This window comes from Lytechinus pictus, chromosome 17 (assembly GCF_037042905.1).
Source record: "Lytechinus pictus isolate F3 Inbred chromosome 17, Lp3.0, whole genome shotgun sequence".
Lineage (NCBI taxonomy): Eukaryota > Metazoa > Echinodermata > Echinoidea > Temnopleuroida > Toxopneustidae > Lytechinus > Lytechinus pictus.
Genome location: NC_087261.1, coordinates 16,533,130 through 16,556,093, shown reverse-complemented (window position 1 = coordinate 16,556,093; position 22,964 = coordinate 16,533,130). Strand labels below are relative to the sequence as shown.

General features: G+C 37.9%; 1 long non-coding RNA gene across 1 annotated transcript; it reads left to right on the top strand.

The window, feature by feature from the left end:
• Positions 1 to 664: 664 nt before the first annotated feature.
• LOC129256613 (uncharacterized) lies at positions 665 to 7,970 on the top strand. The gene is made up of 3 exons (XR_010296225.1): positions 665 to 840; positions 4,846 to 4,962; positions 5,496 to 7,970. It is a non-coding gene; the product is annotated as an uncharacterized LOC129256613 (long non-coding RNA).
• Positions 7,971 to 22,964: the final 14,994 nt, after the last annotated feature.

The following is a 22,964-nucleotide window of genomic DNA, read 5'->3' as shown; positions in this document are numbered from 1 at the left end:
TCACTCATGGATGGTGTTTATAAAGAGGAGAGCTATTCTAGGCCGGTCATTACATGCTTAATTGAAATGATTTGTCTGTTATTGTTATTGCCCCCCCCCCCCCCAGTATCAAAATTCCCTGCCGCCAGGCTAGTACAATATGTAACAGAAAAAAATCTAATGAACGAAATTCTCAATTGCAATCAAAACAAAAGCGAAATTAAACAAAGAGAGAAAAGGAAAAAAGAAATAAGTAAAAAATATATATATCGAAAAACAGAAAAATAAATTTTAAAAAAGAAAAGAAAAAGACTAAGACAAAAAAAAGAAGAAAGACTGAACAGAAAAAAAGATGGAAAAAGAAAAAAAGACAATGGAAAGAAAAAAAAGAAAGACATGGAATTATAGAACAGAAAAAAATTGAGCTAAATGATTTTTTTCATAGATCCTTTCAAAGGATAATTAAGCAGTGGCAAAAATTGACTGCATGGTTAATTGCCAACCCAGAACCAATCAAGAAAAAGACACCCCTGATTTGGTCTTACATGCAATTCACTCCTCCCCCATATCGGGATGTATCTTGGCTAAGAAGCCCCTTCCCCCTGATTTGGTCTTGATTTACCCCCCCCCCCCAATATCGGGATGTGTTGGCTGCGCTCGCTCTATGTATGTAAGTGCATGTTGTTCTCGCACGCGCGCGCGCACGTACGCATGTAACCGCCAATTGCAATATTTGAAAAAAGAACCCGATCAACCACTGTTTTGCTGTTCAGAAGTCCGTCTATAATTCATCATAAACTAAAGGAACACATGTCAGATTCGGACAACGACTTCAAATTCATTCGCAGAATACGCTAAACAGTAAGTTAGATAACAATTTTCTTTGATATTGTTTTCGTAGTTAGTGGCTCGGCCTGATTTTCTAGAATGTTACTGTTAGTGTTACTGTTAGATGCCGTTGTACTGCCACGGGGATTCACTGCCACCGCCACTGCCCCGTTGGCGCGGGCCGGGACGCGCCTGTCTCTGGCGAAATGGATTATGGGGTGCGTTAATATGCTTTGTATTGGATGAGGTGAGCTGAGCCGAGCATTGTCATTGAGTAGTAATTCGCTCGTATGGCCTGATATCTATTGTCAATGTTTTACAAAACCATCTCTGAATACCGGTATGAATTAATGAATGAATGACTTGTTAAACTTAAATTAATGCTGTACAGTGCAGTCCTGTCATGACATTGACTGTCAAAGTGTCAATTAGGCCATTGGTTACTGCACAACATTGACATTGTTTCACTGAAATGGAAACCTTGCCGAAAAATATTGCTCTGGAATGAGGCCTATAATTTGTTGTTGTTGGTAGATAATGTTGGTAAATTAAGATGACATGGACATGGTAGTATTCAGGTGAAACATGGTAAGGTGTCCTAAATTTTAAAACATAAAGTAAAGCCTTAAAGGCTACGCAGGCCCTAAAAAGCTACGCACCACTTATTGCGCATGCAATTTCAATGGTAAAATGTGCACTTTGTGTGCGGAACTGTGACTGGAGAGAGTGACAAACGATTCCTATTCAATTTTTCTAGAGAGACTGCAATAATTATTCAGAGAAAACCTACAACGGTTTGGAATTAAAATATTTTAGAAATTGAGGCAGAGAAATATTCCATGATAAATCAAGAAGTGTTCTGAAAACATGGCGGGATTTTGGTATTAGTGAGTTATATGATATTTTCTTCTTGGTTAGGCCTAAGGTTTTTTAGAATATTTATTACATATGAATACGATATAATTTGTTCAAATATAAAAATTGGCATATTTTTTGACGTTTGTAAACAAAATTCGTAGTTTACATGCATATGTAAATGTATCCCCCCAAAAAAGGGCCTATACTAATCTGAACTCAGCCATGCCAGCTGACTAAAATCACAATTTCTGAATTTTTTCCTTGGGAGTTTTCCGTGGGATTGGGCGCTAATTTCGCACCGACCAACTTCGAGCAAAATTCACCACCAAATGTTGTTCTCAAATGTCATATCAAGTCTGAATTGCATTTGAATGTCCATATGCCCACCGCTTTTCCGAATATCGGGAACAGCTGTATATCGGCTTCGATCTCTACGTCATTGTTTTAATCCTCATGCGTTGCTTTGCCGTAAGTTTGATATGGACTGAAGTTCGTAACCAAATCATGCAAACTGCCGCAGGCAAATCTTTTGGTCGCTAACTTCAGTCCTTATAAATAATGGCAAAGCCAAGCAAAGTGATGTCTGACTGAGAATTTGAACGATAACGTAATGTTTAATGTTGGGGCCCGCAAAGATAACCTGGTTTGAGCCCGGACCGGAAGGTTTAGCAAAAAAAATTCTGGGTCCTGGATCGGCCCGGAACTCGGAGCCACCGCTCAACACCGCTGCTGCAGCCCTAAGAAAAACCTGGCCCCGCTAATCCCGAATGCACTTTCGTACCCTGCGATGTTAGCGAACTAATTTAACCTAAATATTTGTCCGAATCAATTCACTGAGCATCAGGAACATCTTTATTCCGGCTTCCACCATGATTTCATCATTCGAGTTATCAGATTTAGGGTCTCACTCCACCGTATATTTATTTGGATATTTGCTGAAGTTAGCGATTACAACGCGCAAACACGAAGTCAACAGTGTTGCTGCCCTCTGCGTTCGTTTGGCAAAATCTGACTAAGAATTTTAACTAAGACGTCAAGATCAAAGCTAAAATAATGCTGTTTCAACTGCTCAAAGTGGCTGAAATTCATGTAAAGGATAAATTAAGTTAGATTATTCGAGAAAATAGATGAGCTTGGTTCATGAATATTGGTAAATGGTCACATTATCTTGGTGTTTATTTGGTATTTTTCGGAGACATAACAGCTTCTGATCTTCGCTGTTTTGGCTCTCAACCCGTACCGGCTTGGCCTGGGGAAAATCCCCCCAACTCACTGGTCTCTGAATTCCACCCCGGCATGGCTCCCACCATTACGATAACATCGGGAATGGAGCCAAAATACCGCCGTTCCCGATCGTGATGTTTGGAAAAATGGTGGGCATACTGTGTATTGACCTCAAAATGTGTGTAGACAATTTCTGGTGGAAAATTTTGCTCGAAGTTGGCTGGTGTGAAACTGCATTAGTGCAGGAGAATAATCTGAGATCCTTTCATAGGGCTAGGCATATCCACTTTTAAAGTTAATTATATTCTTTTAAATTAAGTTTGTCCTGTGATCACTTTTTATCTGTGTTTATTTATTTACTGATCAAAAACTTGCCCAAAATAATGTCTAGAATTCACCCACTGGCATATGATTGTCCAGGGACGGATCCTGGATTTCTCAAGGGGGGGGGGGGGGCACATTTTCCCAGGAAACTTTAACAAGCACAAAAAAAAGAGATCTTTACTTGTGTATGAGACAATTACCGTGTTTACACTTGATCGGCTTTTGGTTCAGAACCAAAAGCCGATGCAGAATCGGCTTTTGGTTTATCTTGCACTGCATTTACACGCTGTTACAGCTTGCGGTGCAGAATCGGCTCGCGTGTCAAAAACCTCAATTGATACGCTCACCAACAATATACGTCATAATAAAGACAACGCTGGATCCGTGCGCTTACAATTATGTCACAATGGTAAAGTAAATGAAATGCGCACAAATTGCCGATGCAGAATCGGCTTTCTGTTTACACGTAGTAAAAAAGCCGATTCTGCATCGGCTCGCGGTTCTGAACCTACTACTTTGGTGGTGCAAATTGCTGATTCTGAACCGCGAGCCGATGCAAGTTAATCGTGTTTTACACGCTATGAAAAAGCCGATTAAGTGTAAACACGGTATATATTTCCGTTAGAAATATTTGCTGTAACTTTCAAAAGGAGGGACACACTTGTGTAAAGACGCCATATTTACATTAAACACATTGGCCCGAATTCACAAAGGTGGTTTTGAAAACCCACAGTTAAGTCCATGGTGTATGCAGATTTCCTGTATAAATTACGCTTAATTTAGCACGTATCTGGCGCGTGTATAAAAAATGTCCAATTCTAATGCGCACTTTTGTCGCAGTGCGCCAAATTGACGCCTGTTACCATGGTTAGATACGCTATTTTATTCATGAGTCCACTGTTTGAAGAGTGGACTCATTAATTCAAAACAGTGGACTCGTGATTAAAATAGCGTGGATAACCACGGTAACAGGCGTCAATTTGGCGCACTGTGACAAAAGCGCGCATCAGCATTGGACATATTTTGATCTACGCTGTAAATAAGCGTAATTTATACAGGAAATCTCCATAAAACATGGACTCAACCGGGGTTTTCAAAACCACCTTTTTGAATTCGGGCCATTGACTATTGCTCTCAAGGGGGGGGGGGGGGGGGCACAGGTCAATTGTGCCCATCTGGATCCGCTACTGTGATTGTCAATACCAAGAAAAGAAAATCATATTGAATGTTATCAATTAATTGATTAGGCCTACCTTTTGAAAACTGCTGCTCTGGAAATATGACTTCAGATCATTCTTTTTCTATTAGATAATTTTCTCTTGCATATCTACATGATTGCTGATCAAAACACGTTACGCAGCAGAGTAACTGTGTTATATTGATCTATATATTTTCAGCATGCACACACATAAAATCTTTGGTGGGGGAATTTTATTTCTGTGACATCAATTTCAAACATATTTTCAAGTGAATTTGCTGCATATGTTGAAATAAAAATGATCATGATGCTGTATATGAGTGAATCATTGCATTTTGGAGCTTAAAGAAAGTTTACTATATTAGTATTATATTTTTGTTTTTATCTGCACATGCATATTTTCCAACACTCAAATTGATTTTATTTCATTTAAGATTGGACGACGGATACACTGGATGATAATGTAGATGGTCCAGGATTATCTGGGAAGTAAACTACAGGTGTTGAACACAGAAAACCGTTTACAAGAAAACAACTGGAGTTTGTGAAAGGTAATTGTGTAAGAATTCACTTCAGTGGAAAAAATTGCAAAGCTTCCTATAAATAAAACAGATTGTACTCCTGCAGTGGCATAGCTGAAAAAAAAACTTGTGAGGAATGGTAAAACTACTGAAAAAGGCCAAATGTCATCCCCATTTATAGGATTACACGTCCTTTCTAACACCCCCCTGGAAAAAAATCTAAATGCTGGCGGGGGGGGGGGGTGGACACTTTGGCCCCAGGTATGCATGTGGTATGGTATTTGTCATCATTTGGGCAACCTCCCATTAATATAACGGGTTATTTTCTGCTAATCTATGGTTAAACATGAATTTCTTTATCATATTGTACGAAATGTTTTGTTGATATTTGTTAATTGGTTCTATTCAATTGAAGGGTAGTGTATTATGCAAATTTCTCGATATTTTAGAAAAATATATCAATTTCTCAAGAAAGCTTGCACGCACGACAAGCATTGATGTTTTGAACCCGTAGCTGACATACTGTCCTTTGCATTGTTTTCATCCCATATTCCTTATTACAGCTGCAAGAAATTAATCTTGCCGGGTACGCATTCACTTCACCTTGGTCGAGTGCAGCACAGTGGATAAATGTGTTGCTGAAGGAAAACACCATTGCTAGGATTCAAACCCACGACACTCTGTTGAAAGGTGAGAGTCAGAACCACTAGACCACGACGCACCCACAATTAACAAGCTGATGTCATATCCCCACTTGTTCTTTTGTATTTTATAACAAGAAGTCATGTTTATTCACATTTTGACCTCCAAGAACTAAAAAGTGGAGTGAAGATTTATTTAATGTAAACACATGCATTGCTTGAAATCATTTTATGCTACGTGGGACATATCATACACACGTGTACGAAAATATGAAATTATTATGATTATGAAATCAAAGACTTTGTTATCAGATTTTAACGAAATTGTCAACATTATGCTTTTCTGATTAATTCTCTTCCTACCTAAATCTCCCCTTTTCTCATGCTTTCTTTCTATGGTCCCCTTCATTATCCTTATAACTATGTTATATGTAAAATGTAACCGGTCGTCCAACCCATTTGATTGAAGGGCTAGGTACTCTAGACTGAAAGTTATGTGATTTAAATTCAAAGAGTACATCAGACAAAAAAAAAAAACACTGAAAATTTTATCAAAATTGAATGAGGATTAACAAAATTATGACGAATTAAAGTTGTTATTTTTTGGTAAAACTGTTCTCTGCAAGTCCTCATGAATATACAAGATCCCAATTTATATATTTTTTTGTATTATATGAATTCAAATTTTGTCCAAGCTAGGTTGTAAAAAATTACGATTGACTACTGATTTACTGTGTAAGACAAAAATTATATTATTTCTCACACATAGTTGAGTTATTCATCTGATTCAACACAACAAAAATAGACAAAAAATAAATAAGTGGGAATCTTGTATATTTGAACTATGGGAAATAGTTAAAAAATAGATGTGCTACTAAGAATTATTTTCTATATGATTTGCAAAATATTAAAAAAAGATGTCGCTATTTTTCTTGTTTTTTTTTCTATTTTCATGATATATTCTTTATTATTCTATTCTATATATTCTATTTTTGATATAGATATTATTTATTTATTTATGTATCTTTAATGTATTTATGATAAACTTTTGGCATGTTTCTACAGAAAATCATTAAAAACGATTTATCTTTTCCGGACTCGAAAAACCTTATTGCCCTTAAACCAACCTGCTTCTACAAACCGAATAATCTGATTAATTCGCTTTTCGCGTTGCAAATACGGCGGAAATCGGAAAATTCAACCTATAACCTCACGTTGCATTGTACATATGCCCAAAATTGCATCTTCTTAGGAAAATTTTCAAAATTTGTGGTAGATCTCACTCAATGTAGCAGGTATACGTGTTGCACGATCAGCTGGCGAGATCGAAAAGGCCAGAATATGCAAATATATGTACTGCAAAATTGCACTTCCGGGATTAAGCACGTCCGCCACACACGATACGCTATTTTGCCGTGTGATTTACAGAAAAGTTAAACGGATTAACATGGCAATAACCACCTCTCAGAGATGGTTATGAGAAACCATATTTTGCTTGAAGCAGTTTATCAATAAACCACATCGCGTCTGTTTCTACAAAATTCTACAGGAAAGTTTTCCGGGATTCTGGATAATTACGCGGGTAATACCTTTTAACGATTCTATGTAGAAACACGCCGTTTGATATATCTTTTAGGTGAAAAGAAAATAGAGAAATATTAGGAGGTTCTATTTTTATGGGGGTACTATTTTCCCCCCTTTTGGGGATATTTATTTCCTCTAAGTTTGGTACTCTTTACCTTTAATGAATCATTTGGCCATGTGAAGGCTATCACACATTTTGAGTTTAATCTTCGAAATTTGGTGTTCATCAGTTTGTTGTCCAAACTCTGTCTTACATGTAGATTTGTTTATAGGAAGATTAACATAATATATATGTGGAGTGCAATCATTGACCTCTTGTAGAGTCGTGCAGTCACATGTATTCATAATGCTGGTGCTTTTATGCCATACATGTACTTGTCAATACTGGGTTCCACTCTTTTGTACTTGAACTCATTAGTAAAAAAAATATTTTATTAATGTCATTGAAGTAGCTGTGTGAAAGCAATTACACACAACAGATTTAAAATCAAGGTTATTGTATTACAAGTATCAGGTTTGTTTGCAGAACAGTGGTTTTGCCAAGTACTCAATCCACGTAAAAAGCCATCAGAGACAACATGTTTATTCTTGGAAATGTTATTAATTTGTTGTGTTTTTCAATTAAACTCTGTCTTGATACATGTTTATTTTAGATACCAAGATTGACAGAGTATAGATGTCAACGAGGAGCAAAGTCATATATATTCATAACTTATGTGCTTTAATTATAAAGTCTATACTTGTGAATACTGTGTTCCATTTATGCTGTACTTAAACTTCTTATAGTAAAAACATTTGACGTTCTTGAAATAACTGTTTTCATCATTTTTTTCTTGTGCATACTTAATCCATTATCAAACCTACCATTAACCCGAGCTATATATGCTGTTCACCATTGGTCTACCATTCACTGTACTTTATTGGCCTACTATACATTGTACACCTTTGGTCTACTGTCTATCATTCAGTGTAAACCATTGGTCTACCATTCACAGTACACTTGTGGTCTATAATGTATGGCCAATGGTGTAAATTGAATGGTTGACCAATGGTAAAGAGTGTATGGTATGACAATGGTGTACAGTGAACGGTAGGCCAATGGTGTACGGTGATTGGTAGGTCAATGGTGTATGGTGTATGGTAGGCCAATGGTGAACTGTAAATGGTAGGCCAATGGTGTACAATGTATGGTAGGTCAATGGTGTATGGTGAATGGTAGGGCAATGGTGAACGGTGTATGGTGAATGGTAGGTGAATGGTGTACGGTGAATGGTACGCGAATGGTGTACGGTGAATGGTAGGTGTACGGTGTATGGTGAATGGTAGGCGAATGGTTTATGGTGAATGGTACGCGAATGGTGTACGGTGAATGGTACGCGAATGGTGTACGGTGAATGGTAGGTGTACGGTGTATGGTGAATGGTAGGCGAATGATGTATGGTGAATGGTACGTGAATGGTGTACGGTGAATGGTACGCGAATGGTGTACGGTGAATGGTAGGTCAACGGTGTATGGTGAATGGTAGGCGAATGGTGTATGGTGAATGGTGTAAGGTGAATGGTAGACCAATGGTGTCCAGTGAACGGTGGCTGAATGGTAAATGGTAGGACAGTGAATGGTGGCTGAATGGTGGTCAATGGTAAACCTGTCTATAGTGGCCATGGTAGATCAATGGTGAATGGTGTTTGATCAATGGTATATGAATGGTAAATGGTGCTCATGAATATGGTAATAGTAACGTCCCAATTATTTAAATTAGTTTGAATGGTATACCATTGGGGCTTGAATGGTATACCATTGGTGTATGATGGGTGCTGTGCGAATGGTATTCCAATGGTATATCAATGGTGTATGGTGTATGGTATTTCAATGGTATACCATTCAATTTTGCCGGCCGGGCTGAAAATATTTATATGTTAATACATAGAGTAGTATTCACTGAGCAAAATGCCGAAAATTTCTTCAAAATCGGATAACAAATAATAAAGTTTTTAAAGTTTAGCAATATTTTGTGAAAACAGTCGTCATGAATATTCATTAGGTGGGCTGATGATGTCACATCTCCACTTTCTGTTTTCTTATGTTATTACATAAATCATAATTTTTTTTCATTATTTCATACTTGTGTGAATAATATGTCTCCCTTATAATGAAATAAGTTGCAGCAATAAATATCTAATGCACTAAATCAGTTGTCAATCCAATTTTTCTAGTTCTTGGAGGAAATTTTTTGAAGAAACCTAATTTCATATAATAAAATACAAAAGAACAAGTGGAGATGTGACATCATCAGCCCACCTAATGAATATTCATGACGACTGTTTTCACAAAATATTGCTAAACTTTAAATTTCAATAACTTTGTTATTTATTATCCGATTTTGATGAAATTTTCAGCATTTTGCTCAGTGAATTCTACTCTATTTATTAAGCCTTAAATACTTTCAGCCCGGACCACCCCTTTAAGTAGTCATGAAAAAGAAGCATAATTCACAACTTAAAATAATAACTCAGAGTGCGAGGAAATGTACAGGATTATATATCTCGTTAGACAATGCGAGCACCAGGAACAATAAATACATAGGCCCTGAGCAAATTATGTTTCATAAAGTAATGGGAAAAATTGTTTCTTATGTAATATAACATAATATAATTATTATAATAAACATTGTAATATAACATTATAATGAACAATTTCTTCTTTCCCAATACGTTTCTCTTCCTTTCTCCCTCTTTTTCTCCTTTTCCCCGTTTTTTTTTTTTTTTTTTTTTTTTTTTTTTTTTTTTGGGGGGGGGGGGGGGGGCAGCCGATGAGGGGGGGGGGAGGAGACATCCCCCCCCCCTTGTAGTTACGCCACTGTATGAAAATGATGAATATCTTTCTATTCCTCTTCCTAACCACGAGATGAAACCTGTCGATATTCCATTCTAAAAAAAGGGACGATTTAATTATTAAATTTATCTCTTATTCATTAATCTAATAAGAGCGCCAAATTTGTTAATATGTGATCGATCATACCGAAATGAGAGACAAGTCGCAAATCAAAATTCCTTGGAATTCGACACACAAATAAAAAAGTCAAAATTGTGAAGATTTTTTTTTTTTTCATTTTCTGATTCTTCCATGTTTCATAATTACTCTGTGAAAAAGATGAGTGAAATTGATGACGGGAATATGATAAAAAAACAGTTTTTCTGCGAGTGTTTTTTTCGGTCAATTCGAAAATTTCTGATACTTGGCACGTTCGACTTGATCGAATTTCGCTTCATACTAAGCTCCGCCCCTAGCAACGTATGCCATTGTTGATTGGCTATTCATTTAAACTCGTGTACAGCTGGCGGCGGCCGCTCGCTCGATCGATCGATCGGTTCAATGATTCAGCTTCAAAAGAAAGATCAAAAGCATCGATTTCAATACGTATTCTGAAATTCAAAAGGGGGGCTTCTTGACAATAGTTAACAAACGGGATACTACTTCTAAAGGGTTATTTTTTGGTGATAATAGTACCAGGCGGGGGTATTAGCGATATATTGATACCGGATTTAGAGTATTAGCCTGGCTATAATCGCGAAATAAAAGTCATGCAGAGACGCAAAGTATTCAGAACACGGTTTGTTTGCGAGGATTAATTTCATTAAACATAACATGGAACTGTTGAAGATTCTCTCCATCATTTGCAAGTGATCGGGATGTTTTCAAGAGAGAACATTTTCAAAAGAAAGGGTTTACAATCCTTAAAAGTATTGTTTGTTCGTGAATGTGAGTTAATTGATCTGCAGTATCTTTAACAAAAGAAACAAAATTTATGTAGAAAGCTTGGTGGGCTTCATTATTTCCAATTATTTATAATCAAGACATTGTTGCCCTCAATTTTTATCATGTTTGAATGAACGATAGAGAAAGCGAAAGAAATAACTGTACAAACAGAAAGTCTGAGACAGCTAACGTCGACCAATGAAAAATGGCCGAAACGACCATGCAGAAGGTTTAGTGCATTTTTTTGGATAAAGACATTGATTGAAAATATCAGCATTTAAAATACACATATTGAAATAAACATTTAATAAAAGTCATTGTCATGTTGTTCCATTCGACTGTGTCCAGATCTATTCTCTCTTTCCCTCTCTCTTATTCTCTTACCTACTTCTTTCGTCTTTCTTATGTTTCATTTCTTCCTCTCTCCCCCTTTTCGTTCGCTCTTCTTATTCAGGTCATTCGGTCTCCTCTCTCTAACCCCTCTCCCCTATTCTATCTCACCCCCTTTCTCTTCTTTAATTCTTTCGTCCCTCTTAATCTGTTTTTCTTTCTTCCCTTTCGATCTTTTTTTTTCTCTGCCGATTTTTCCTCCTCCTTTCCTTCTTCTCTTTTGCCTTTTTTTTCAATTTTCCCCCTTTTCTTCTTGTTTTCGTTTCTATTTACATAATTCTGTTTTTCGTTCTTCTCACCCTTCGATCTTCTCTCTTTTTGCCGGTTTTCTTTCTTTTTTCCTTCTTTGTTTTCTCCCTCCCTCACCCACCGCCTTATTCCTCTTTTTTTCTTTCGTTCCTCTTTATATAATTATGTTTTCCTTCTTCCTCTCCCCTGCCCATTCCCACCATCTTATTCCTTCCCCCCTCCATTTCTTTTTCTTCTCCCCCGTCGATCTGCTCTCAATATTTTTTAACCTCATTTCTTCCCCCTTTTTTCCTTCTTATTCCTCTCTCTTGCTCACCCCACCGTCTTATTCCTCATCCTTTTTCCTCTTATTTCTTTTGTTGTTCTGTATTATTCGTTCTTCTCCCCATTCGATCTTCTAATTTTTGTTCACAGCCGTTCTTTCTTCTTCCTCTTTCCTGCCCACGCCCACCGTATTTTTCCTCCATTCTTCGTCTTATTTGTAAAAATCCTCTTTATATGTTTGAGAGTGAACACATGCGAAAAAATATCGAACAGCTTTTATTGTTCTTTCTTTAATCATTCAATCTTACAAAGACATCATTGTTGCACAAGGCATTTGCAACAATCTTCTGATTCTTTATCTGTATTACTGCGTTAGAATATATATTTTTTTTTTTAACAAGTGCACACCAAGCTACCAATAATGCCTATAGAATTTCCATTTATTTGAAAGCAGGATAAAATAGCATTGCACATTAAATGCCTTGCTCACAGGCATAGGTGCCGCGGCCGGGGATCGAACCCCGGACTTTTTATGTATAGCCAGGCGCCTTATACCACTCGGCCACGGCACAACCAAAATATTGTTTGTGCTTGATATCGATCCGAAAATCAGCATTCGTGGAGGTGTCGTGGCCGAGTGGTCCAAGGTGCCTGACTATACATAGGAAGCCCGGGGTTTATCCTGCATTCAAATAAGTGGAATGTTGTATGCATTCTTGGTAACTAGGTGTGCACTTGTTAGTTACAAAAAAAATCTTAACTCCCCTAATCTATCCTTTGTTGGAAATAATTGTGGCGGGATTTTACTCAGGGTACCTCCTCGCTCTTTTTGTTGTAGAGTTAAGACGTTTATGCCAGGGTTTTTTTCCGGAATCAGTTTTAGAATCACTATAACTTTTTTTTCATTAATATATCTTTGTTTTTTTTTTCATACTAATTTTAAATCATTCCAATGCTGTAAATAATTATACCCCCCCAAAAAAAATCGATAATAGACGATATTGAGCAAATTATTCACGTTTTTTGTTCTCACTGCCTCAATCTAACATAAGCATTCATAAAACATGATCACACAAGCCTTTCGTATAAAGATAAGGTTCAAATTGAAATATTTTTAAGGCTTACCTTACCATTTTACAACAGATAGTTCTTTTTATTAGAACATGCGGTTAAAGTTTAGGTCATAATGACTCGCTTGATAGATTACATGTGAGAGTAAACGCATCGACATTCAAACAACCGCATAGAGGCAATTTGCGGTATATGAAATTGTTATTATTATTTAAAAAACAAGATGATGATACAATGAAAATCATTGGTATACTCCCTCCTCACTGGTTTTAGGTCCGACCTTTTCTCCCTGCCTTTTATTTCATTAAAAAGGGAGATCATGACAATTATTTCTTTCACGAATATAATTATAAAACCCCAGTATATCTATGGAGCTATTACACTGATCTGTATAGAAGATCAGTGGATTGACATATAGAACCAAAACATTAACTTTGTTTCGTCTTGCAGTCGCGCGTGACCTGCAAGTTCGCTATTGTTCCAAATGCAGCCTCCTCATTGGTCAATCGTTTCGCCTTCTTTGGCAAGCGGTTGCTAGGACATTTCGGTTAGCTCTGCGGTGGCAAAATAGATTTTTTCATGGAGCGGATTCAAAACGGATGTCAAACTTCGAAGGCGTTTTTCTCTTGATTTTTATTTTCAAAAGCCCAATTCTTCTTGCATTATAAGGCTAATATCTCCACTATTATTTACTCTTAAGGGTCGAGTGATATATCAAATTAAAGGTAAAGAAACGGAAAACAATAATCACTACAAAACTTGGATTTGAAAAATTCCGAGTTGTCTCTCATTTCGGTATGACGAGTCACATATGGTCTGAGAACTGGACATTTCAAGCACTTGTGTAATTGGATAGGGACATTCAAGCACTTTTGTAATTGAATAGGATGCATGAGTTAATATATTTTTAACAATTAATGCGAGCGCAAATCGCGAGCCGAACTTTTTGTTAATCTGTCATGAAATGGAGATTTTAAGTAGTTTGTTGTAGAATTAATATTGAGATATACATAACTAACCAATCAAAATGCGAGCTTGCAGCGCTAGCTGATACGTTTTTACAATCAGACCTGAATAGGGATATTTTGAGAACTTTATGGAATACACAAAAATAACAGGTACCTTTCCAAGCCTTCCCCTCACATCTTATCTCAGAAAAATCGAACAAGCATAACACTGATAATTTAATCAAAATCGGATGTAAAATAAGAAAGTTATGACATTTAAAGTTTTTCTTAATCTCGCGAAATAGTTATATTAACATCCTAGTTGGTATGCAACTGAGGGGCTGATGACATCATCCACTCACTATTTCTGTTGTATTTCATTACATGAATATGAAATATTTTAATTTTCTCCTCGCCATATGAAACAAAGTTTTATTCCTCCTGAACATGTGGAATTATTGTTTAACATTTTGTGGTTCTAAAAAGAGGGTCCTTATTGTCAAATATGTAATAATTGAAATATTGCATAATTCAAACAATAAAAAACAAAAGAAATAGTGAGTGAGGGACATCAGCGACTCTCTCATTTGCATATCACTGAGTTGTGCACATAACTGTTTTGTGAAAAATAATCGAAACTTTAGAATGTCATAACTATCTTATTTTACATCCGATTTTGATGACATTTTCCAAGTTATACTTCTTTGATTTTTCTCTTTTTCTTCAAATCAACTTTTTTTATGGTGTGGACTTGACCTTAAAGAGTTGATCAAATATTCTTGATATTTTTGAGAACATGATGATATATTTTCAGCTCTTTTACTCGGTAGGTAGCCTGGAACTCCCACACTACTCTGACACTTAGCTGCAGCAACGTGATGATAGTTATTCTTGAGCAACTAATTTAGTCCCCATAAAATACTATAACAATGAAATGATATTACTTATTTGGACTTATATAAAGCAGTAATAGTCCCAATTCATATTCATGTGATAAAAAGTTCTCAGAGATGCATCATTTATTTTATACGAATTTATTTCTATGAATGACGTCATTTAGGTACGGGTCAGGGGGAACTTCCCGATTTGAGCAGAACCTATTGGTGGTGTGCGTTTGCAGCCCAAATAGAAAGATCTGAGCTTTTTGGCTGGTTTAAAGGGGAATTTACTCTAAAAAAAGTTTGTTGCACAAAAAAAAAATATAGAAGAAAGTATTGGTAAAGGTTTGAGAAAAATCCATCAAAGATTATGAAAGTTGTTACAAATTAAAGTTTTTGATTTGTGACGTCATATACGAGCAGCTGTCCCATATTTATATTAATATAAATTACATAATTTCAATTTTTTAATGGTTCACGATGACTATTTGTTTCCTTTCAGGGGCTGGGGTGAAATAGTTTGTATGCTAATATTAATACTGAAGGTTCAATTAAAAAACATTTTCTTTTTTATTTTATAAAATCATGACACTTCATTTATTTTAATATTGCACGGTGTTATAGGAAGCTGCTCGCATATGCCGTCACAATCTTTCATGAATTTTCCTCCAATTTTCACAATTTTTGGGGAATTATTTTTCCTGCTATTTTTTTACAATAAACTTCTGTCAGGGTGAACTCACCTTCTAATAAATGGTTGTTATGATTGGGAAATCATAGTTATACTAAAGTGAAAGGACTTTAGATAATTTCTGTGAAACTTCTTTGTGTGAGACATCACAAGATGATGAATTGGGTAACCACACATTCCAATGAGATGAAGTACTCTGTACTACTCTCTATCCATGCTAAAATGAAAGTTAATTGTACAAATGAATTCAGTTCCAATAAAGTAGTCAAACTATACACACGTGTCTCTCAAGCCTCCTAAATATTGTGTAACTGGAACTCTACATGGTGTCAGAAGTTAAAAACTGACTGTTTCTAGTGAAAATGGATGGCATGCGACCACCAGAAGCCTTTTCTCTACAGGGCAACATCATAGATAATTGGAAGAGGTGGAAACAGCGTTTTGAGCTGTATTGAACGGCTAGTGGACTTGACAAAAAGGACTCAAAAGTACAAACGGCGACACTGCTTCATATAATTAGTGAAGCGGCGTTGGAGATTTATAACACATTTTCTTTCGAGCAGGACATTTCATCGTCAGGACAACCTGTAGAACCGACATTAAAAGACTTGCTGGAGAAATTCACTGTACATTTTGAGCCACAGTCCAACGTGACTTTTGAGAGACATGTATTCAACGCAAGATTTCAACATGAAAATGAGTCATTTGACCAGCTCGTCACAGACTTGAAGAAAAAGGCTAAATCATGTGAGTTTGAGCATCTTCGAGACAGTCTGATAAAAGACAGAATTGTTGTTGGAATACGTAATAATGGCACCAGAGCACGATTACTCAGAGAAAAAGATTTGTCTTTAGATAAAGCAATAGACATTTGCAAGGCAACTGAAATAACTTCACAACATATTGCAGAGCTGAAGCCCAAACAGAACATTCATGCAATGCAGGCGACATCGATGAATAGGAAGACATGCCCTAAGTGTGGAAATAAGCATCCACCCAGAAAATGCCCTGCATATGGCAAAGAATGCCATACCTGCAAAAAGATGAACCATTTCAGCTCCATGTGTCGAGATAGGGATCGAGATGACAGAGACCGTTCATCAAGGAAGGTTCCATCTAGAGGACGAACTCGCAACAAAAAGGGTCAGCGCCCCAGCAAAGAGGGATCCATGACATCCAACAGGACAGTGAATACAGTGATGCCGACAGTGAAGAGTTCCACGTCGACGCCATCAGAGGAGTCCAGCAGAAAGAGGAGAAATCGACAAAAGAATGGTATGTCAATCTTACATTTCTTTCTGACAAAAACAGGCATAAAGAAAAAGCAACAACCAAAAGTGCTCAATTCAAAATTGATACAGGTGCTCAATGCAACATACTGGCTGCTAAGGCTTATAAAAAGCTAGGGATGCCAAAAATTGGCAAGTCAAAAGCAAGATTAATGTCATACACAGAACACGTTGAAAAATCACATTTGGGAACATGCACCCTAACATGTGTGAGAAAGAACAAATTCCATAACATTGAGTATGAGGTGATTGATAGAGATGCCCAATCCATACTTGGACTTGAGTCATCTGAATTACTAGGCTTTGTAAAGAGGGCAGATTCAATAAAAGATGATAATTTTTGAAACCAATACAAAGACGTGTTTGAAGGCATTGGATGTATGGGGGAACCACAGCATCTAGATGTGGATAAATCAATCAGTCCAACCATCCATCCTCCAAGGAAAGTCCCAGTAGCAATAAAACAAGGAATGAAAAATGAGCTCAATAGAATGGAAGAAATGGGTGTGATAGTAAAGCAAACAGAACCAACACAGTGGGTAAGTTCGATGGTCACAGTAGCAAAAAAGGGGAAAATAAGGTAAGAATATGCCTAGATCCTAGGGACTTAAATAAAGCAATAAAAAGACCACAATACCCGATGAAGACAATTGATGACATTACTGACAATCTAGCCGGCGCACAGATCTTTAGTACATTAGATGCTAATTGCGGTTTCTGGCAGATTCCTCTTGATGATGAGAGTTCAAAACTTCTCACATTTAATACGCCCTACGGCAGATATAGATTTTTTAGGTTACTTTTTGGAATCAACTCTGCTAGTGAGATATTTCAGAGAATTATGACCGATATGTTTAGCGACATAGAAGGTGTAGAGGTTCTGGTAGATGACATTCTAATATATGGCCCCTCAGAAAGTGTCCATGATCAAAGGTTGAAGCAAGTACTAGGTAGGTGCAGAGAAAATGCATCAAACTCAACCCAGTCAAATGCCATATCAGGCAAACACAGGTCACATACATGGGACACATTGTATCAAGAGAAGGCCTAAAACCAGACCCAAAGAAAATAGAGGCAATCACAAAAATGCCTACCCCACAGAGTAAAAAGGGTGTACAACAATTCCTAGGAATGGTAAACTACTTGGGCAAGTTTATCCCTAACTTGGCAGAGAAATCAGCACCAATTAGAGTACTGCTAGAAAAAGATGTTGCATGGCACTGGGATGACAAAAGAGAAGCAAGTTTCAAAGCTTTTAAAGAAGCATTAACAAATGCTCCAGTGTTAAAGTACTATGATGTAAGTGAACCAGTCAAGTTAAGTGTAGATGCATCGCAAGCAGGCACAGGCGCAGTCCTACTACAAAATGGACATCCAGTGGAATATGCGTCAAAAGCATTTACCGATACCCAGACACGATATGCCCAGATTGAGGAGCTAGCCGCCATCGTATTTGGTTGTAAGAAATTTCACCAGTACATATTTGGACGCACAATGGATGTGGAAACGGATCATAAACCTCTTGAAACAATATTCAAGAAACCACTGTATGCTTCCCCACCGCGACTCCAAAAAATGCTCCTCAATCTGCAAAAATATGATCTGCGCGTAACATAATTATGAAAAGGGCGTCAATCTTTTCATATCCGACTGCCTCAGTAGAAAATTCCTAGCCAATCAAAGTGATGATGTTGATGTGGAAGAGATACCCATATGCATCATTGGAAAGTACCATTTAATACTTGTAGACTATTACTCTAGTTTCTTTGAACTTTGCGAACTAAAAAACATGACAACATCAACAGTCATAAAGCACTGCAAAGAGCATTTTGCTAGATATGGGATACCGAGCGAATTCGTATCAGATAATGGGCCATGTTATGCTTCAAGCGAATTTAAAAAATTCAGCCAGGAGTATAAATTCAAACATGTAACTAGCTCCCCCGGATATCCCAAATCCAATGGGAAAGCTGAAAGCGCTGTCAAAATAGCAAAAAATTTGCTGCGCAAATCTAGCGATATACATCTAGCATTGCTGCAATATCGCAACACACCTTTGGAAGGTTTAGATGCTTCTCCTGCTTGACTACTAATGGGACGAAGGACAAGAACACCCCTTCCAACGAACAAGAGGTTACTAAAACCTAAAACGCAACAGAACATCAACAAAAAGCTCAAGAAACAACAAGAGAAACAGAAAATGTTTCATGACAAAACAACACATTATCTCCCCAACCTGGCTATTGGAGATGTCGTTAGGATGCGAAGTACAAGAAATCCTAAAATTTGGCAAAAAGCAATCGTTGTGAGGATTTGTAAAGAGCCACGCTCATACATTGTACATGCTGAAGGCATAGACTACCGTCGAAATCGTAAAGATCTCATCAAAACAAAAGAAAGTCTGAATCCACTACATCAAAATGATGAATACAATAATCAGACTCAAACTCCTCATGACAACCCACCACATACCCCTCAAAACACATCTCAAAGCACAACCCAGCCTAAGCAAGGTTACCCTACCAAATATGGCAGACATATCAAACCACCAGAAAGATATGGGACATAAACTAACCAAAAAAAAAATGAAGAGAGAAGGGAAAGTAAAATGATTAAAAATCATTCAATGAAAGTTTAAGTTCTGCCTGACCCAGCCAAGTTGAACATTGTTTGCTTTGTAGTTATTGTTATTTTATGTATAATGTAGTATTAGACCATTATCATTTTATTTCTTATTTTCGAAATTATTTTGTAGTAAAAATAATGCCTAAATATGTCTGGAAGGAAGTATGAGTATGACATATGATTATTATCTGAATAGTTTAAATGGACACTGAATTCAGCCATGAAGAACCCTACGGACGATATACAGAAGTTGAAGAAATTTTAACAATAATTATTAAGTAGAGTAAATTGGACTCTGATTAACAAACTTCATCTCATGATAAATGTTTGCATGTTAATGTTTTACCAATGCAATGTTTATATAATTCTTTGTATTATTATGTTATAGAATAATCTTCTATTGTATGCTCATTTATTCATCTTGAGTGTACAGTCGTACAATATCAAATTTGTTGAAATGAAATTTTAATAATCACAGCATCAAATTTCTTTGAAGAAGATTTAACAAATCGTTTCTAAAAACCTTATTGATAATTTTGAATTTTTTAGTTGTGAAAATTCATAACTGAAAAGGGGGATGTTATGATTGGGAAATCATAGTTATACTAAAGTGAAAGGACTTTAGATAATTTCTGTGAAACTTCTTTGTGTGAGACATCACAAGATGATGACTCAGGTAACCGCACATTCCAATGAGATGAAGTACTCTGTACTACTCTCTATCCATGCTAAAATGAAAGTTAATTGTACAAATTAATTCAGTTCCAATAAAGTAGTCAAACTATACACACGTGTCTCTCAAGCCTCCTAAATATTGTGTAACTGGAACTCTACAATGGTGACTTGACTTTTTTACCTGAAATAAAGCTTGCTGTTGTGAACTGCTTCAGTTTCATTTTCGTGGTCGCACCTTGGTTCTAACTTTCTCCTGCTCGATGAGAACTCCCCTTTTGCAGCAGACAGTTTGCTGGTTATTCGAGCCTTCAACCGATCAACTTTCTAGTGTTTGTCTTTAAGTATATTTCTTTTCCGCTTTCTGCACAGCCATAATTATGGCGTCAGTCCCTATAGGCCCCCTAAGCATGCTAAGCAATGATGTCTTACGAAGTATCATGAGACTATTAACTCATTCGAAAACTGGAGACAGAATCTTATCTACACATTAATACTCGATCGGAAATTTTGCTCCTTTTTGGGAGAAAGGCCAAAGCTAGCCCTGGCTCTTCGGGGTTTAACAGATCGACCCACCCACTAGTCCTGTTGACGTGCTAGAGTCAGCCAAAGACTAAGGTCAACAAGATTATTTGATTTAATATGCTAGGCCAAATTGCTAATTTCTTAAATCCGGGCCCTCATTCTATTATTTCAGCACCATAACACACGGGGCTGATGAGCCTCCCGAAGATCTCTCTTGGCTCGTCGTGATAGTACAGGACAATTTCCTCACCATGAGGGGATGACGAAGACCTCTACCTCGAGTTCTCCATCGGCTCCAGTTCCTCCATGCAGCCTTGTCAAACAACGCTCTGGTATAGAGTTGCGGTCGCGAACATTAGCTTCATCAAAGCCAGATATTCGGAGGCCCTCGATATAGTCTTTTAGACAAGACTCCTACCTCTGTAGGTTCTCGCGCAATGAGAACATCTATCCCAAGGGAGGGGGGGTGGGCAGTCAAATGTATTGCTGTACACATGCGTGACCAAATTATTTCCAAACACCCCCTAAACGAGTGTGCAAAATAACCAGTAACAAGTTTTTCGCGGGCTTTATTTACACAATTTGGCCCCTAAACAAGCCGTCGCCAGAATATGACCTCGGGGGAAAAAGCTTTGGGAAAAAACATACCCAAAACACGTTTGGCTAGTCTTTGAAAAAAAGCTTTGGAAAAAAATATACCCTAAATACGTTTGACCCCGCGAATGACCATTGACTAGTCTTTCAAAACCACCCTTTTTCTTAAAAGTCGGTGTTTTTGATACTCTTATAACGAGTGCACGCGCGACCCGCGTCCAAAACCGAAAAAAACACCCCTTTAAACGCGTTTTTTTTTGGTCACGCATGTGTACAGCAATATATTTGACCCCCCCCCCCCCTCGGCATCTACCTCACCACACTCTTCGCAGCAAACGTTTCCCTCGTGCTGCGGCTCCGTAAGGTAGGCCTAATTACCTCGGCAGGTCCGCCTGGATCTCGACGCCACCGAGCAAATATTCTTATCTAAGCCCTGAAGAGTACCGGACGGGTAAACTATTTTCTGATTGTCTCTTCCTCTTAAACAGATTGACTGCTATATGGCTAATAAGGCCCGCCTGGTTGCTCATAGTTCTGTGTCTGGTGATTTGTAACAATTAAGTAGCTAGAGCAAGTACATCTGTCTGTTATCAGTCAACTGAAGAATGACACACTTTGTCTTATTCTTCGTCAGCTCTTAGAGTACAGGCCCCCCTACCCGGATGTGTTCTGTGGCCATCAGGTTGTTCGGGTCACGTTTAATAGTGGGGCCACCAGCAGTATGATTCAAGCTTCCACAGTTGAGTCTCTGTCGGGTGTTATTAAGCCTAGTTCCAACTCTGCTCACCAGGCTGATGGTTCTTCCCCCTTGAGGGTGTTGGTAAGCACCTGGGAAAGGAGTTAGTGTTTGCAGGGTTCGTTGACGATAATCTGGACGATGAAACTCTTGCAGGCACTCCATTTATGGAACAACATGATATTTCAGTTTGTTCGGCCAGGCAAAAAGTTTTTATTTTGGTGATGATTTGGTTATTCCAGGAAGTCAGCTGAGTGTCCATTCCATGCTCTCCGTCGTGCTCATAATTATTCTCCACGCTCTTCCACAGTATTATGGCCTGGTGAATTTGTTGAGCTAATTTTTCCTGATGAGACAGCGTCCTGTGGGACCCTTGCCCTGAAACCCAGTGTTACTATTGAAACACGAAAGTATAGGTCTGATTCAGTGTGGCCCCATGCCTCCACAGTTACCGATGTTGCCGGCAGGGTACGTAGGTATTCCCCATTTCAGAAACCCGCCACAGGTTATTCGAAAGCATGAGCATTTTCTGCAAGGTTCTCCCTGTCTTTATTCCCTCCTGACCCTCAGATTGGCGTTACTACGCCTCGGGGATTGCAAACTTGATTCTGTCATTGTCCTCTCCGCTACCATCGGTTATGAAATTCAGGACCATCAATACAATAGGAGGTATTGCCTTTCCAGGTTACAGTGGTGCTGTTGGCCCATTTTAATAATGATAATAATATTCCGCATTTATATAGCACTTAATACATCGGAACGACGTCGCGACGTCTCTAAGCGCTTTACAGACATTCCCCGGTCATCGGATCCTTGCGTGCCCGCATACAATGTATGCACCTTCTCCACTCTCTGAGTTCCAAGACTCAATTGCTAGGCATACTACATATAGGCTTTCACATCCTACCGAGTACCCATTTAACACCTGGGTGGAGAGTGGAAAAGTGTGGATTAACGCCTTGCCAAAGGACGCTAGGCCATGTGGGATTCGAACACACGACCCTCTGATTACAAGGCGAGAGTCAGAACCGCTACACCACGACGCTTCCACATTTTAGGCTGTCGCTAACATCGGTCCTGTCAAGCCCCCTAAGGACAAGGGTCGTCCCCTCTCTATTC